The following is a 12,272-nucleotide window of genomic DNA, read 5'->3' on the forward strand; positions in this document are numbered from 1 at the left end:
ACTGCCATGAGGTGAGCAGCTTTCCTCTGCCATGTCCTTTTGCCATGACGTTCTGCCTTCCACAGGCCCAATGCAGTGAGTTGACCAACTGACAACGGACTGAAACCTTTGAAATCATAAGCCAAAACACATCTTTCTTCCTTTAAGCTGTTTCTCTCAGGTATTTTGTCATAGCAACAAAAAGTTGACAAACACTTCCTAAGAGACAACTGTCAGCCCAGAATGACGAGTACCAACATGTTGAATACCAAACTGAAAGAAAAAAAAAAGAACAAAACAAAGCAATTTAAAGAGGAAGAATGATCATTTCATAACAATAAAAGAAACTCAAAGGAAACTATCCAGGTAAATAGAGCAACTCTCTAAAAACAGAATCTATGGAACATCCCAGAAAACATTGCATTAAACCACCAAATTCAATACAATCAAAAAATAGTATGGAAGTTACCTGCCTGAGGGACAAAGATTAGTACCCTGTTCAGTATTTTCAGCTTTCTGCTCTGATTCTGCTCTGAGGATTGGTTTGACTCATTATGTGAATTATCCTTAAGAACTCCAATATGCATATATTAGTTTTGGCATGAAGGCAGTTAGTTCTTGTTTTTAGAATTACTACCTCCAAAGATAAATCTGATGTATGTGTGTCAACCCTAAATTATTTACATAAATTAGCTGGGGGTGTAGCTCAGTGGTAGAGTGCTTGCCATGCACCTGTAAGGATTTGGATTCTGTCCCCAGTGCTGAAAAAACTTTATTTACCTAAATTATCTCCCTTATTTTTAACTGTTGATTTGCTGGCCTGCCTCTCCTGCTAGATGGTGGGCAGGGTCTCTGTCTTATTCATCTTTATACAACCCACTTCTGATTCAAAGGAATGAAGTTAGTGCACCTTTGGGTATAAAGGCTGGCGTAAACATCCAAATGCCTTATGGATAGTTTAAAAAATATGTTCTCTTTGTTTATATCCTTTTGGCATTTTAGGCTTTTTAAAAATATTATGATCAAAGTCACCTCAGAATTTTTATTTTAAATTAGTCATAACAGATTTGCAACATTCATGAACTGTGGTACAGGTTAGTTCCTTTATGGCTGTTAGTCTTCCTTTATTTACTATTCATTAAGACCTGAAAAATCACACACAAAAATAACCATACTGGGATATAATTTAATATAATAATATATAAAAATAATATAATTATATTATTCAATACTAATCATACATACTATGATCTATAAGTACTAATTTATATTAAATATTATGAGTGACTAAAAGCAAGTTATTTCAAGCATGGGATCCACCTACCACAGCAGTCTTCAGAGTCTCCTTGTAATCTCAATCTGCTCCCAGCTGCTTGCTAATTGCTCCTTTCCCACCACATTCAGGCCTGGCTGCTTAGCATCCAACACGGGTAACTGTGAACACCACCTCTTTGAAGGGAAATGCTTAGAGTCCACATCTAATATCTGTAGAAATCCAGCAATTCTATCAAGAGGAAGAAAAAGAAAAATACTAAATATTAGGTAAAAAGGGTGCGGGAAGCACAGACTATTCCCATCAATGCTGAAAGGGGTATTTTAGATACACTGCTTTTAGGAGAATCAATCTGGAGTCTAGTTGAAATTGATCACAGTCTAGAGGAAAAAATAAACAAGAAAACTAATCAATACAATGTAGGATTCAGAGATCACGTATGATTAGGAAGCTGTGATCAGGACAGAATGGAATATCATAGGAGTGCAGAGGAGTGCCACCTGACCCTGCCCTGGAATAGGTGGAGAAGGCTTCCTTCAGGAGCAAGTCAGAAACTGCATGTGGAAGAACAAGCTGAGGTTAGCGGGAAAGGCACTGTTCTGTGCTGAGAATATTGAGCAATGGCTCTGGCAACAGAAGAAGATGCTGGGAAGCAGGGGCCTGAAAGTGGGAGGACCTGAGAGTGGACCAGGGCACTGATTTATGACATAATGAGGGCCTGGAATAGGCAGTGGTGATGGAAGATAAAGGCAGATTTAGGAGACTCTTAGGAAGCAGAATGATATGGATTCAGAGATCAACTACAGGTGGGAAGTGATGGGGAAGCAGTAGGAAGTGATGGGGAAGCAGGAATCTCAGATGACTCGTTGCCACCAGCCAAAAAAGAGAGTAGAGGAATGCAGGAACACTTGTGTGGGGACATGACTAGATCCATGACATGGCTCCTGCACATTTTAGAATTATCTCCTGCCACATCCTTTACGCCTGCCAGGCTGAACCACTTGCAGTTTTCAAAGGTGCCATCTTCTCAGGCCTTAGTTCATCAGTACAGGTGGTTCTAGACACTGTGGCACTTTTCTCCCTCCCCGACTCAATGACTCCAATATGCGCACTCACCGGTCCATCCACCCTGCCTTCTCTGGCCCTTCCTTTGTTTCCCTTCCTACCTTACTACTATAAGCTGACCTGCATCCCCCCAAAAGATATGTTGAGATCCTAACCCCCAGTGCCTGTGAATGTGACCTTATTTGGAAACAAGGTCTTGGCAGATTGAATCAAATTAAAATGAAATCTTTAGGGTGAGCCCTAATACAATATGGCTGATGTCCTCATACAAGGAAAACGCCACTTGAAGACAGAAGCACACAGGAGGATACTACGTGATGACAGAGGGAGAGACTGAAATGGTACAGCTGCAGGTGGAGGAGTGTCAAGATCTGTGCCCTCCAGAAGCTCAGAAGAGAGAGGAAGAATTCCACCCAGAGCCTCAGAGATAGCAGGGCCCTGCTGACACCATGATTGCACACTTCTGGATTCCAGAACTATGAGAGAATACATTTCTGTTGGCTTTGGCTACCCAGTTTATGCTATTTTGTGACAACAGTCACAGAAAACCAATAGACCACATTTCCATATGTCCAGGTTTCTAGCTGTATGTGCATTTAGGCACTTGCCACCTAGTGTGGTGAGTCCTCATTTTATATCTGTTCATAAACTGTGAGCATATATTTAAGGACAAGAATCAAGTCTCATGCAACTTTGTACATGCAGCAAATGGATTGACACAGTAGATAATAGATATTTCTTAAATGAGAAAAAAAATGAACCAAAGTTCTTGATGAAATTTAGAGACTGACAGGAGTCTACTAGATGGCAGCAACTGGACTGGAAGGGGCAGACAAGATACAGAGTTAGTTGACATGAACCAGAAGAAAGAGTTTTTACCATGGTGGGGGTGGGGGATGGATCAGGATGGGGAGAGAGATAACGGAAGAAGCCACAGCTTTGGGAATCAAGGAGAAAACTCAATTCTTTCCCAGCTGTCTGCACCATGACCCATGGGTATCTGTCAGCCATTATGAAAAACCAGAATGGTGCCAAGGTGAGGAGTGTGGGCAACATTTGGGGGGTCTCAGAAAAACTGACAGTAAGTGGATACTAGTTGACAGTACCATTTGTAGGCAATCACTCTCCTGAGCCATTCCTGGGTCTCTCCAGTGAGTCCCAAAACTAAAGAATTAGTAATACCCGGCACAGCAAAGGCCTCCTCCAGGCCTGCATGAGGCACCTTCTGATCTCTGTGGTTGGGGCAAGCCCATCCCCCTCTTGTTTTCAAGTATTCTGAGCATGGCTTTGAGTGGATTCGGTTTGTATGTGAGGAATGGAGGCCAAAGTGCACAGACAAAATGACCGAGGCAGCGCTCAGAGGCTGTGCAGGGTACTGGAGAAGGAGGCTGTGGGTCCAGGGGACTGAGGGTGACAGAGATGGGAAGTCTAGTGACCGAACCCGCCCTGGGTGTGAAAGGAATTGTCCACCACACCACTTGACTCCTGAGAGCTGGCTGGGCTGACCTAGTTGGCTCCTGAAAGCAGCTGTCTCAGGAGGCAAGGGCTTGGCTGGATCCCAGAGCCTGGAAAGATTCAAAGTAGAGTTAGTTCAGAGCTTGCAGTAGGAAGAGCAAAAGACATTTTTGCTGAATTTTGTTTAAAGCTATTCTAACAATGACTTAATTGCATTATATTCTAATCTTTCAAGAAGTATAATTTCACATTAAATAAGTATGCTAACTTAATTGGGAGATTTTTGTTCTTGTTCATTGATGTAAATTTTCTGTGGAGGAAGAGAAAACATGAAACAAAAACAATTAATGTTTTCGTGTGTTCTCTGTGACCCTGAAGCCTTTGTTCCTTGCTGCCCTCTGTGACGGGCTCCAGAGAGATCAAAGTGAGTTTCATCTGTGGTTACCCACAAAGCTCCACAATCCTGCTCTGCAGCCCTTCTAACACAGACATGCTTCTGGACTGTTGAAATGTGGAAATGGAATTGCCTTTGACAAGGACAGCTGAGCAGTGTATTTAACAATGTCAGGATATTAGGAGTGTGATAGGCCTTCATAAAATTCAAATAAAATTTGTGTTGACTAGGGGTCTGTTTTACACAAGGCTGGACTTCCAAGTTTGTAAACCATTAATAACAGGTGATGAGAAGGTATATTCTAGTTGGTTACCCAGAAAATAACAGTATGGAGGGAAAGCTAGTTTTCACTTTGGATTCTTTTCCTTTTTTCTTTTTTTGGAGAGTGCTGAGGATCGAACCCAGGGCCTGCGCATGCTGAGCACGTGCTCCACCACTGAGCTATACCTTACCCCCTACCCACTTTGGTTTTATTTTCAATTCATTTCCATTCAAGATTCTGGCTTAAAAATCTCCATATATAAGTCTCTTTGGGAAACATGTTCTTTTGTGTCCTAGAACGCTGTTGACTGTTGATGGAGTTATGGAAAAGGAGCATTAGAAGCCCTCGGCACTTCTGGCTTTATATTTCACTCCTTGAACATCTGCACAGAAACCAACACCCAAGTGGCCCCTGCTGCTAGTTCCAAGCCTGCTGTTCTCTGCAGTGTCCCTTGACGCAGCTTTCTTCTGGCTTCCAGTCCATGGGGAGAAAACGAGACACCAACTTTTCCTGGGAGAGCACTGTGGTTCCTATTGAGGAGTTGTCCCCACCTGCCTTAGTCACAGGAGAACCCACAGGGTCTCGAATCCCATCCAGAGCACAGGCCTACTTATTAAGATACCTGATTGGCACAAATGGGAAGATTTACCTCTATAAAACATAGCAACGTTGCTCTCAGAGTACAAAACCAAAACTCGAGAGACATATGATCCTAGGAGTGTGTTTGTGTCTAGTAATGAAGAATGTTTTTTAGAAAGGGCCCTAAACCTGAAATAAAAACAAATATGTACTGCAGTTTATTTTGTGAAATTGAGCAATATTGATGGTACCTAGAAAAGGACTGACATGTAATAGCCCGCAGTAAAGGTTTTTGACTGTTGACAGGACAACCTCCTCTTTTAACCTCTGTCTTGTTGAGAGCCACAGCTTGTTGTTGAGAGTCGGAATGGCTCCTGGCATTTTACCAGAAGGAGTGGTTGAGAGGTGATGCTAGTGAGCCATTAAGATGATGATAATTAAGTTAAGCTATGTATAATTGCTGTGACTGGATGATGCTGGATTGAAACCGGCTGTGTATTCAGTTGTATATAGACCCCTGCTGTCCAGCAATAGGGCGGCTCTTGCTGCCTCAGGTGCCCACCCGTTGAGTTCTCGTGGAGCCCCGGTTGAGGGCACAGAGAGTTCCCAAGGATAGCGCATGGACTGCAGGTGAGAGTTCGGGCAATAAAGTAGTTCCTGTTTGAACCTACAAGTGCCTCATGGCGGCTCCGTTATTTTGTGCCCAGCCAGAGTGCGGCACTGTCTCTTCAGCAGTCATTCTTATTTCTGCTATTTTCTTCCCAGCATTATGCCTGTTGATACCTCATGCTGCCATGTAAAATAAGACATAATCAAATTCCAAGAAATTATTAGCTGAGTGCAGTGACACACGCCTGACATCTCACTGGCTCAGGAGGCTGAGCAGGAGTTTAAAGCCAGCTTCATTGACTTATTGAGGTCCTAAATCAACTCAGCAAGACCCTGTCTCTAAATAAAATATAAAAAAGGGCTGGGGATGTGGCTCACTGATTAAGCACCACTGGGCTCATTCCCTGGAACCAAAAAAAAATTATTATTATTATTTGCAGTGCTAGGATCAAACCCAAGATCTGCTAGGCCCTTGCTGTACCGCTGGGATACATCCCAGCCCAGACTGGTGCTTTTATGGCACCATTAGGGCAGGAACTATTAGAACAACTTATTCATTTACTTCCTGATTCAACCAACATTTATTGAGAGCTCTTATGGCAGACACCACATTCATTAAGTACTCTGTTGGGGAGTAAAAGAGAAAGACATGCACCTGCTCCCAAAGAGGCCACAGGGAGAGAGACAGACACCCAGAGAATGACAACACCACAAGACAGAGAAATGCAAGCATGAAGTCAGGGAGGAAGGTGACCTTTGAACCAGGGTAACTCAAGGGTAAGGATGAGGAACAGCAGTTCACACAAATTAATAAAGTGTGTTTCTTCACAAATAAGTGAAGAAACATATGTTATTTTCTTTCTTTTCAGTTTAGGTTTAGAGCTCTTTCTTTACAAAATTCATTATTAGACATGAACATTTAGTTTTGTGTTTATCCCAGCTTTGGTTCTGGGCTGGGGAACAAAGTTGCTGTTTTCACAAAGGTGTATCTACCAGTCAGGTGGTTTTTGTTTGTTTATTTGAAAGGGAGGGTCTGTCTAGTTGCCCACACTGGCCTTGGACTCCTCCTAAGCTCAAGCAACCCTCCTGCCTGTGTTCTGGATCAGCTTTTGTGTGTTGAGGGGCACTGGCGCTCTGAGAAGGGCAGTGTGACTGATGCGAAGAAGACAAAGGAAAGGAAGAAGATGTGAAAAGGAGCCTAGAAAAATAGATGGGGCCTAACTATGAAGGCCCAGGGAGTTTAGACTTGCTTATGCAATAAGCAGCCACTGAGGGCTGGCTGAGATAAAGCAAACAAACAACAACAACAAAACAAACAACAGCAACAAAACAAACTACAACAAAACAAACAGCAACAAAACAAACAAACAGCAAAAAAACCCCACAAAAACAACAACAAAAAAAGGAGGGGGGGGAGATGTGTTTGCCCTATGCCTGAACACTTAAGGCTTATAAATTAAGGATTTTTACATAGCCTATTTTGGGGGGGGATGTGGGGTACTGGGGATTAGACTCAAAGGCACATTACCACTGAGCTACATCCCCAGCCCTTTTTAAATTTTTATTTTGAGACAGGGCCTTACCGAGATGCTTAGGGCCTCACTGCGTTGCTGAGGGGATCCTTAAACTTGTGATCCTCTTGCCTCAGCCTCCTGTGTGTCTGGGATGTGCTGGGTGCACATAACTTTTTAAAATACGAGAGTAGTATGAAGACAAATGGACAAGGAATAAAGTAGCGGTTTCTAGATCAATCAGAAGACTGTTACAATAATCAAAAATAATAAAATCACATATTTGAAAATGTAAACTAGAAAAAATATAAGTAAAAATTCAGTAATATAGTAAAAAAGGCTTCCTATTATAAACAATCACTATGAAGGCATCAAAATATATCTAAGATTTTCATGTATTACCAGGCTGTGTGGTATATGCCTGTAAACCCAGCAACTCTGGAGGTTGAGGCAGGAGAATTCCAAGTTTGAGGTCAACTTGGGCAAATTAGTGAGACCCCCACCTCAAAATAAAAAAATAAAAAGAACTGGGGATGTAGCTCAGGGGCAGAGTGCCCCAAGGTTCAATACCCAGTACCTCTAAAAAATAAAAAGATTTCCTATGAAGAATTTATACCAACATCACATATGTTCTGTTCCCCATCATGATTTTACTCACTCTGAATTTAAAATGTGATAAAATTTGGTCAAATCAACACAATGAAATTATAACATATATTATATTTCTTTCTTACTTCTTGCAATAGTTTACAAACCAAACCAGTTAACACTTATGGTAGATTTACAGACACACACACACACACACACACACACACACACACACACAGGAAAAAAAAATGACTTCTGGAAGGCATAAGATAAATTCAGAGCTTAGCCAAAGAAATAATTCTCATTTCATATTTACCATTCCAAGCCTCATCACACCACTTACCCTGCCTTCCTTTCTCTTTCCAGTTTTTGTCTCATATGTTTTTAAAAAGACTACTTGTTCAGATTCCCAGAATTTATCTATTTTTTAAAGGGCTGGGACAGACATAACTGGCGTCTGGGAATGACCAGTGCACATTTCCTAGGTCAATTGCCAAGGTACAATGTGAATCTCTTTCCTGCTCTTCCATGGTCCACACAGCACACAGCCATACATTTACCTATTTTTTAAAGGGCTGGGAAACATGTAGGGATGAATTAAACATATACCACACAGCCTGGTAGTACATGAAAATCTTAGATATATTTTGATGCCTTCATAGTAATTGTTTATAATAGGAAGCCTTTTTTATTATATTACTGTGTACCAAGCAGGGCATGTGCATTGAGAGTCTCCTCAGAAAAGTATCTTGGCTACTTAAGAGACTTTTGTGGTGAGGTTAGGGAACCCTTTTTTAAGATACCTTTGAAGAAAAACAGTGGAGCCTCCCAGGGTTGTGAATCAAAGCTATTTTTTTAAAGCAGAAAATGATTAATCCTTTGTCCTTGGTGTGCTCCTGAGCTCTGTCTCTCAAATACTTTTTTGTATTTTGTTTAAATAATCTCACCCCTCCTGCTGTGAATTTCTACAATGTACTACAAAATCTGTGCTGTTCTGTCTGGGGATGGTTTACCTGAAAGGAAAACAATGATGTGCTATTTTTGGCAAACAAAGTATGGAGGCTGACTCAGTGGTCATTAAGTCACCACCTTTGGTTAGTTTTTTAAAACGTTGGGGTGGGGGTGCAATCCATCATCCGTTCCCCACTCAGGGAATTCTGGTTGATAATTTAGGCAGTTTGGGTGGAACCAGACCCTGAAACCATTTCTGGCTTTGAAATTATTCCTGGTGGGAAGCCCAGTGATACTGGCATTAGTAATCTATTCCAAGGGACAGAGAGCCAACTGGCTCAGCCACATAGGGGGTATATTAAAAGTATCTCTCTTCTCCTCCAAATAGGTTGGATTGGGTTGGGCAACCAAGATGAAGTCTTCAAAAAGAAAGCAGAAATAATTGCCAGATAACCCTGTTTAATGTATTTATTTTAAAATACTGTGTATGATTTGCCTTGAGCTCAATAGCTACTTCCAGAAACTGAATCCAGAATGGAAGATTCCATCCACAATCCATCTCTTGGCAGCCAAACACTCAACACACAGGAAATGTAACACAAGCACAGCCAAATTCAGTGTTTGAGCTGTTTGGTCCAGATGACCTCGTCTAAAAGCAAGACTCAGCAAAGGCCTGGAGGGAGTGCTCTGTATCCAGACATTTGGAAATCTTTTCTGGGCCATACTGAGAGATGAAGTGATTCAACTATTCTAAAAATGTAAGGCAAGGCTAGACTGGCACTCACAATATTTCAGTCAAACTAATATTTTATGTTCCTCAATTTCATCTGCATTCACTTTTAGTGGAGTCAGAAGTAGAAGAAATAGTAGGAGGCAAAAGTGTCACGAGCCATCTGTGGGTTGCATGTGGGTCACTGTGCATGGAAGCCTCGTGGACAGACATATCTGGCGTCTGGGAATGACCAGTGCACATTTCCTCTGTTCAATTGCCAAGGGACAATGTGAATCTCTTTCCTGCTCTGCCATGGCCCACATAGCACATGAGATGGGTGTGACCTGCCAAGATGTCCATCAACCTGCTGACTGCAAGACATCAGGAAGCAAGATTCCACCCTTGAAACTTTATCCCTGCCTTTGATGTACTGATATACCTAGCCTAGTTATCTCATTAGATCAGAAGCCAGCTTGTCATAAGTTATGAAGGATTCATTTTTGTTTTCTGTAAAAATATCAGGATGTCCGTATAGCCTGGCCATTAGATGATGTTGTAAAGCTGATTGGAATGCCTGCCCGTGCCCTGAACTCACCCAGGTCCGGTTTTCCCTGACCATATAACAAGCCTTTCCTAAACCTTAGTGACGCCTCATAAATTCTGGCCTTCCCTGGCCGGATAACGACCCTCTCTGAGTCTCTAAGATCTCCATAAATTCTGATGCCGGGGCCAGCAAAAATGTAAACTTGTGTTATGCTCTTCAGAGTGTTGTTATCTGTAACCCCCCTTTGTGTAACTTTTTGGGCTATAAAACTGGGCCACAAAGAAGCCTCGGGGCTGTCCTTGGCTCCCACGATTTTGAGGGGCAAGGCAGCCCGGCCGGTCGAAATAATAAGCTTGCTTTAATTTGATTTTAATTGGAGTCAGTGGTCTTTTCTTGCGTCGTGGTCTTTTCTTGCGTCGTGGTCTAACAGTACCCCCTTAAATAAACCATTGAAGCCATCTTGTCTTTGTCTAGTTCCAGACCCATGTGGACTAGATCTATCAGGAGCTTCATTTCCTGTAAATATATTTCTGAGTATCTGTGCTTTGTTATTTGCAATTATCTGAGGTTAAGCTTTAGCTTGGCTTGGATTCCTGGGCAGAAAGAAGGATCCCATATTGAGACACTGGCCATCGTTCTTTCCCCAAAACAAAAGTTTAACTTTGATGAGAAAAACTTTTTTAGGTTCTTCAATGAATTTTCCATCACCTTTTATTCCATTGTCTTACATCATACTGTGGGAGCCCTTCTCATTAGAGGGTCTCCAAGCAAGGTTACTGCTTCATAATGGGTCCACTGGTGGGTTCAGCATGATGACTGCCAGGCCCAAGTGGGAACAAAGCAAATCTGCCCAATAATTCAGAACCTGGAGAGAAGTTGTGTTTTCCTTTAAAAGCAGGATTTCCACTGCTGAGCTGGGCACCTGCTGACAGGACAAAGAAGGCACCACAAGTGTTGGAATCCAGGCTGAAAAGGATGTGGCCATCTTGCTTCCTTTACTGTGAACACACTATTGTCCCTGGTCTCCAAGGCTGTGATACCGGATCTACTGGATAGTCCTAGCTTGGAAAGAGAGAGAAGGCAGTGGAGGATGTTTGATTAGGAACAAAAGTGAGGCCAAGGCCAAGGGTAGCTGTGGAAACCTCTGTCTGGGGAAAATCTCTGGGGAACTCATTTAGCTCCATGACTGGCAAAGCTGCTTCCCTTTTTCCCTTCCTGTCCACTTCCCCTCCATTATCTCCATCTTCATTCTTTGCCTACTTCGGCCCTGCTCTGGGCTGAGAGGGGCTTGGAGGTAGAAAATCAAAACAGAATAGTTTTCACAAACCCTGAAGTTGTTCCTGAAGAGTGCAATCCCAAGGATAGGAACTGAGCATTGTCCTCAAGGCCCTGGGGAAATGAGATTTGGAGCCCAGAGATAAGACACTTGAAAATGCTGCTTAAGGAAGAGGGGTAGAACTTTGCCCTCTAACCCCAGCCTCAGCAGACAGATGTTGCTGGGCATCAGGCATCAGCTCAATCTAAGGAAAGCATCCTGAGTCTGAGCTGTCCTAAGGAAAAATGAACTGTGTTGGAGGGTGGCAAGCTCCTGGCCCCTGCCTGTGTTTTTCCGAGTTAAAGGCTGGAGAGCCAACTCATGGGATTGCTTGACAAGGATTCTTCCAGGCCTTCTAGTCTGAGTCCCCAAGGGTTGATCTGCTGGAAGTGGAATTTCAGGGCAGCAGTCTACTTTGGCCTATCATGAAGATGATGAAGAAGCCTGAGGGGACAGGGTAGTGGGAAAAAGTCCTATCATAAGCAAGTTGGGAACTGAAGGTAGGAGAGGAAAGAGGTGGATGGAGCTGTCACAACAAACTACCACAACCAGATGGCTTTAAACAGCAGAAATGTACTGCCTCCTGCAGAGGTTTGAAGTCCAAAATCATTGTGCAGTCGGATTGGCTTCCTCTAAAGGTTCTTGGGGAGAACCTGTTGAAAGCCTCTCTCCTAATTTCTGCCCCGTCCAACTTCTGCTCCGCCCAGCTGTTTGTTCCTTGGCTTGTAGACTTATCACCCCCGTCCTCCATTATCACACGACATTCTCCGTGTCTTCAAATGATATGGACAGGCTGGATAGGCGGTGATGGTAGTGTCACTTCCCCCTTCCTGTCCATTAACTTCTTCAGTGGTAAAAATAGTTATGGTATTCCAAATTGGTCATTCTTCGATTTCATAAAGGCAATATCCTATGATTTCATAATAGGTCTTTAAGGACCATTCCAACGCTGATATTCAATGATTTTACAATAGGGAGTTAAGCTTTCCTAAGGATTGAATAGGAAAAGGAGACATTTCTTTGAAAGTCAGCTAA

This window comes from Ictidomys tridecemlineatus, chromosome 3 (assembly GCF_052094955.1).
Source record: "Ictidomys tridecemlineatus isolate mIctTri1 chromosome 3, mIctTri1.hap1, whole genome shotgun sequence".
Classification (NCBI taxonomy): Eukaryota; Metazoa; Chordata; class Mammalia; order Rodentia; family Sciuridae; genus Ictidomys; species Ictidomys tridecemlineatus.